The sequence below is a fragment of the Trichosurus vulpecula genome, chromosome 2 (assembly GCF_011100635.1).
Source record: "Trichosurus vulpecula isolate mTriVul1 chromosome 2, mTriVul1.pri, whole genome shotgun sequence".
Classification (NCBI taxonomy): Eukaryota; Metazoa; Chordata; class Mammalia; order Diprotodontia; family Phalangeridae; genus Trichosurus; species Trichosurus vulpecula.
Window position 1 is genome coordinate 353,082,403 of NC_050574.1, and position 6,849 is coordinate 353,089,251.

Consider the following 6,849-nt stretch of genomic DNA (forward strand, 5'->3'; position numbering starts at 1 on the left):
GCAAAGTCCTAGTTATTCTACCCGAGTTATGGCTCTTGGCATAGTAGAATAAGGCAATAGCTATAACACGAACTGAGCAGCTAGGTGATGCAGTGGGTAGAACAACAGACTTGGAGTCAGGAAGATCTAAGTTAAAATCCACTCTCAAACACTTACAAGCTGTGTGACCCTGGGCAAGTTACTTAATTTCCTGTTTGCCTCAGTTTTCTCATCTGTAAAAGGAGCTAGAGAAGGAAATGTCAAATCACTCCAGTATCTTTGCCAAGAAAACCCCAAATGGGGTCACAAAGAGACAGACATGACTGAAACGACTGAACATCAATCATTAATTCACCAGCCCTAGGTCCACTCTAGTCCTGAGTGCCAGCAGCTGGATTAAGCAAACGAAGTCATAGATAATATATGCAGGTCTAGTGGGGGAGAAGAGACATGGGGACAGGAAGAGCAAGAACAGTAGAAAAAATAAAAGGATAGGAGACACAAATACATAGAGATAGAGAGAGGAGTATATTTGGTAAAATTCCACCAAAATCTTAGGCACCTCCATTAGCCCCTGTGCTGAAGGCTGTCTTCCGTAGGTGTGGGCTTGTTACAATTCTCAGAATTTTATTATATTATATTATTCTCTAGCCTAATGGTATCAAATGGTATCAAACTCTAATAAATAAGGGCCTCTAAGGCTCTAAGTCCTATGGACTGTATATTGACTTAGAAAACCATGTATTAACATTATTTATGTTGTATTATATTTTTATTAATTTTGTTAAAATTTTCCCAATTACATTTTGATCTGGTCCCTGGGCACTTGGGACTGCTCAGCCAACTGTGTGTTTCATACCTCTGCTCTGATCCCTGAATAAACACAGAGCTATTGTGAGGGGCTCACGTCATTAAATGACTCATTATGATAAAATCAGCAATCCTTGGGCAGACCTGAAGAACCTTCCAGGCTGAAGAAGGAAAGTGGTCTAGAATTAGGTATATAGACATCCATACATATTCAGTTTGCTGGGAAATTTCAGGAAAAGAGACTGTGTTCTTAATTCTGCTTTGCAAAGGAATATCCTTTGTCTGACAACATAGCAAACACATCTATAGCCTGTTTGCTTATTGGCTTCTGCCAAGTGACATTTTCTATTTTCTAGTTCCGCAGATCCAGTTCTACCTTGACACCTACAAACTGACCATATTTTTATATGTAAAGAATAAGGCAGAAGAGGAAGAGGAAATTTAGAGTTAGGGCTGGAAGAGGCCTTACAGGTCAACTCTTCCAACCCCTTCATTTTACAAAGGAGGGAGATCCAGAGATGTTGTGATTTGTCCAGTGTCGAAAGATGGGAGAGCTGGGATTTGAACCCTGATTCTCCGATTCCAAATTAGTGCTCTTTGCGCTATGCCATGTTGGAGGAATAAGAATACAAGGAAGGCCATGTGATTATAGATTCAGAGTTGCATTGAACCTTAGGATAGTGACAGACTGTAACTGAGAGGGAGGGTGGTCACAGAAAAGCTGCAAGAAATTGCAAGGATCTCAAATTCACTTATCAACTTATCCTTGCAAGAAATTGCAAGGATCTCAAATTCACTTATCAACTTGCCCCTTGCCTCCCGAGCAATACTCAATCAATAAACATCTATCAAATGCCTACTATGCACCAGGCACTGTGCTAAACTCTGGAACTATGAAGAGAGGCAAAAGATAGTCCCTGCCCTCAAGGAGCTTACAGTTTTGTAGAATTTTAGAGCTGGGAAGGACCTTGGAGACCATCTAGTCTAAACCCTTTATAATACAGAGGAAATTGAGGTTTGGAGAGGAAGAGTTAGCTCTTACTGGCTCAGTAGAGGACTTGTTAAATTTTTATTATGAGCATTTGGACCTCAAAAATTGGCAGCTACAAACAAGGCCTTAAATAGTGGTGCTTCAACAGTAATAGAGAAATTAGGAAGAGGGCACCGCTATTCCTCTAGTCACCCACACTCATAACCTGGTCGTCCTCATTACCAAAACCTATTGATTTTACCTTTGTAACATCACTCTTATATTCCCCCTTCTTTTCTCTGACACTGCCATCACCTGCTTCATCTCTGCCACAAGTCTCTCCCTACTCTGGTCCATCATCCACTTGGATGTCAAAGGGATTTTACAAAAGCATAGGTCTGATACCATATCGCCCTTCCTCTCTCCTCCCATTCAATAAACTGCAGTCGCTCCCTATCATTTCCAGCATTAAATATAGAAATCCTCTGTTTGGCATTCAAAGCCTTTAACACTTTCCATCCCCTCTCGCCCATACATAGCCCTTTCCAGTCTTCTTGCTCTCTCCACTGTCCTCCTTGTTATCTCTTGACTTTATCTCTTTATCTCTTGACTCCTGGAATTTTTACTGTTTGTCCAGTAATGTTTGCCCTCCTAATCTCTGCCTTATGGCTTCCTTTAATTGCCAGCTAAAAAGGAAGAAGAGACAAGAACAGAGAGTCAGAGACAGGGACAGACAGAAACAGAAGCATAGACAGACAGATACAGAAAAGAAACACACACATACATACATACAGAAAGAGAGAGAGAATGAGAGATAAAGAGAGAGAGAGAGAGAGAGAGAGAGAGAGAGAGAGAGAGAGAGAGAGAGACTGGTGAGCTTAGGCAGTTGGACCCAGATGGACTTGGTTGCCTAAAGGGATTAGTAGCTGGAAAAATTCCCTTTAACAACAATATGACTAATACAGAAATATGTTTTACATGATTACACATGTACAACCTATATCAAATTGCTTACTGTCTCAGGGAAGGGGGAGGTGAGGGAGAGAGGGAGAAAAATTGGAATTCAAATTTTTTTTTTAAAAAAATGAATGTTAGAAAGCCTTTACATGTAATTGAGGGAAAATTAAATATTATTTTAAAAAAAGAAATTAAAAAAAGAACAATGTGCTCCAGAAAACCAGCAGCAGATGGAGAGGACTCAGTGGAGAAATTCTTGGACCAATCAAAGGAATTCCTGGATAAAGCAGCAGCCAGAGCAGAGGAACGTCAAGGGATAGAGTCATAATGTGGAAGAGAAAGCCTAAATGTTGAGTCAAGTGAATTGTGCAGGTTCTGGGAAAGGGGGTAGACACCCTAATTATCCTGAGAACTTATTTACCTTTACCTCTAAAGGACTGAAAAGATCCCTGGGCGGTAGGGATCATTAGAGGGATGCTTTGGTTGATTCTTAATAACCCTGAAGGTTTTCCTCTTGGGTTTTGAGTGCTGCATCTGTACCCATAGTAGGACTGCAAATCTGGAAAACTGCCTAAGATCTTGGATAGATGGTGCTCACTGGAGAAGGAAGAAGCGTGGTCTTGACTTTTTGTGGGTTGTGTGCCAAGCTTTTGCATTTATTTTCAGGTTAAAGTCTTCCTATGTCTAATGTTGTATTATCCTGAGCACTTGCATAGGAGCTCAAGGTCCTTTGACTTTTGGTACAGAAAACAAGACCCAAATTTGAATTCTGATGGTCTCAAGGACAACTTTATACGGGGAAAAAATAAGCCGAAGAAATATTATGGGAATTTCCCATTCTTTTCCATCCCTCCTCAATTGAATTGGGTCTGTGTCAACCTAAAACTTCATTTCTTGATCTTGGGTATAATTACATAGTGTAGTTATTTTCAACTTTTTTTTTTAAATTTGCTTTTCATCGCCATTTCACAGCATCACAGAATCTGAGTTGGAGATACCTTAGAGGTCATTTATTCTGACCAATACTTGACCAAGAATCTCCTTCACAATAGGTTATCCAACCTCAGAAAAGGTTTTCAAGGAACATTCACAAATTATTTCTATCATACCCGTGGCCCAAGGTATTCAGGTGATTGCATATTATGCAAAGTTGTCTTATGGGTGAGTTTTGAGGTCTTCTGTGGGTTAATATTTAACTCTCATTTAACTTTGGTCAAATCATATTCTGACAAATTACTTTGCCCTTCCCACAGTCACCAAAGGTCCACTTTTTAGTCTTGCCTTCCAAGACTTCATTCAATTATACTTCTATTTAACCCTTTAGTCCATCTGTGCCTATAAACATTATATTGACCTTTGGAAGGGTAAGTGTTGCTGAGTGGGTGTTGTTGGTTTTGTTTTTCGTTTCCTGGTTAGAGAGTGGCCCAGGCAGTCCTGATCCTAGACTCACATTTTCTCCTGGGTGCTCCCTCAGCAAATAGCGTGAGCTCCACTGGCTTCTCCTGAATGAGGTCAAGTTCATTGCTACTGTCACACCCTTCTGGAAGCAAATCAGGCATTAGGGATTTCCATGAAGAGGGAGATATTTTCATTTTAGTGATCCCTTCTCTATTCTGACCTAGATGCTACAAAATCCTTAGTAACAGAAAAAGCAAGCTTAGTCTGTCATCCCCCCATATATATATGTACACACACGCACACAGAGAGAGAGAGAGAGAGAGAGAGAGAGACTGAGAAAGACAGAGAGACAGAGATTTCTGATTCTAACTTTGCCAAACATCTTACCAAGGTTGGCATGGCTTATAGGGTGCGTAGTCCCTGGTTCCTTTCCTTCATTTTGTTGCTGGCTAACCCTGGTACTATTCTATAGAATAAGAAAAATTGTCTTTACCTCTAGTGTGAGCCATAATTCCTTCCAGTAGCTATTTCCCTGTCATTTAACTGAAGAATTTCTTTCAGACTCTCCAGATCATCCCTTCTGGCCTCAGGCTGTATTTCCCTTCTGCTATTATTTCTGGTTGCTGTGAGTCCTATTTGATCCTTGACCTAAAGAGGAAGAATCTTTTGAGAGTTACCGTAAAAACATCTTCCTCATTTATGATACCATTCTTTATAGATTCTGATTTTTACTACCTATTATTTACTACCTATTGCTGGGTAGATGGAATTCATACTCTCATCCCTAATTCAGATGAATCTGTCTTGAGCAATTTGCCTAAGACATCCACTAGTCACTTGTTAAGGTTGGCTGTGGGACAGCCAGGTGGCACAGTGGATAGGGTGCCAGGCCTGGGGTCAGGAAGACTGGTCTTCCTGAGTTCAAATCTGGCCTCAGACACTTACTAGTTGTGTGACCCTGGGCAAGTTACTTAACTCTATTTGCCTCAGTTTCCTCATCTTTTCCAAGAAAACCCCATAGGAGGTCATGAAGAGTTAGATATGACTGAACAACAACCAAGTTTGACTGTGTACTTTTCAATGAGGCTAGGTTTCCTCACCTGTTGTTCTAAGCTAGCATCTGAGTTTAGTTTGCTTAATCTCTAGGCAAAGATGCTACCTGCTACTGAGGTTATGTGGGTATCATCTGTATAATAGCAGCTCCTCCTGAGAGTGGCCAAAGTAGAGAACTCCTCTTTTCTTCTTAGAGACCCCAATGCCTGTTGTCAAATATACCAAATACCTGTTTCCTGAATGATTACCACCAAGTGAAAATGAATGGTTATTCCCTCCTAGTCATTATTTTGTCTACCCTCGAAGTGACCAAAGTTTCCACTTGCAGAAAAGCCCTCCTTCTGTGAAGCACTATATATCACTGTGGATGACTTTTCTTTCCTTCTTTTTTCTTTCTTTCTTAACCCTTTCTGCTCTAAGGTAATCTTAGTTCAGTTTCTAAAGTTAGGTGCTTAGTGCTATCTCTTAAGCAATACCTTTCAGAGCACCTGGGAAAATGAAAATTCTGCTTATTTATGGTCCTTAAAAAGAGCCTATGGCATTTTCTCCAAGGGAAACATCTGCATACTGGAGGCATACCAATTTAGCTATATGGATTACATTTTCAAGGAAAAAATACTTCCTGTTTTAACCTAAGACTTGACTTCTCACTAACTCAGTAAATCAAACAGGCCTTAAGGTATTGTCATCATGTATAGGGGGAGGTAGTTATATTTTTAGTGGCAAAATTTCTCCCCACCCCCACTTAGCACATTAGGTATATAGAATAGAGCTAACTGGACTGGCTACTCTAAGTACCACTGGTCAGAGGTTATTGTGTTTTGCATTTTTTTTTTTTACAAAAGAAGGCAACTAATTACCAAGAAATTTTAGCTCCATAATATTATAGAATCTATAGTGGAGAGGAGGGATTGGTAATGCTAGGGGAAAGATCACAATCAGTAAGTACTCTGCCATCTTTGAAAACAAGAAGAATGCACCATGCTATAGTGGAAAGAATACTGCCTTAGGAGTAAGGCAGTATTCTGGTATCAGTCCCAGTTTTGCCTCTGACTAGCTATGTGACCCTCGTCAAGTAATTTCATCTACCTGCTTCTCAGTTTCTTCATTGGCTTCTTAAGCTACACTACAGACCAGTAAAATATCTGAATGCTCTAAAGTAAGAAAAACAACTTTGAAAGACTTTAGAATTCTGATAATTGCAAAGATAAACTAGGAGTCTAAAAGAATGAAGATAAAACATGCCACTCACCTCCTGATAGTGGAGTGAACAACTTAAAATGCAAGATATGCATTTTCAGTCATGGCTGATGTAGGGATTTGGTATTTTTGGACTTTGTAGATATGTATTGAAGGATTCAATTTTTAAGGTCTTAAAAAATTGCCCAATGGGAGGAGAAGGTAATAGAATGAACAGATTAACTAAAAAAAAAAACAATTTGTTACCTGAAAAATAAAAATAATATTTTTAAAAGAATAAAATTATCTATGGAAGGTCACTAAAATGACATATTATGATATAACATTTTAGTAAACAGATTAATTTTGAAAATTTGAATTTTTTATTCAATTTTTATCATGGAAAAATAGAAATCCACAATAAGAAATTAAACTTAAACACGGGTATATAATGTTACATGAAATTTATAATAATAAGAGCTATAGAAATTGAAAGTAATCAT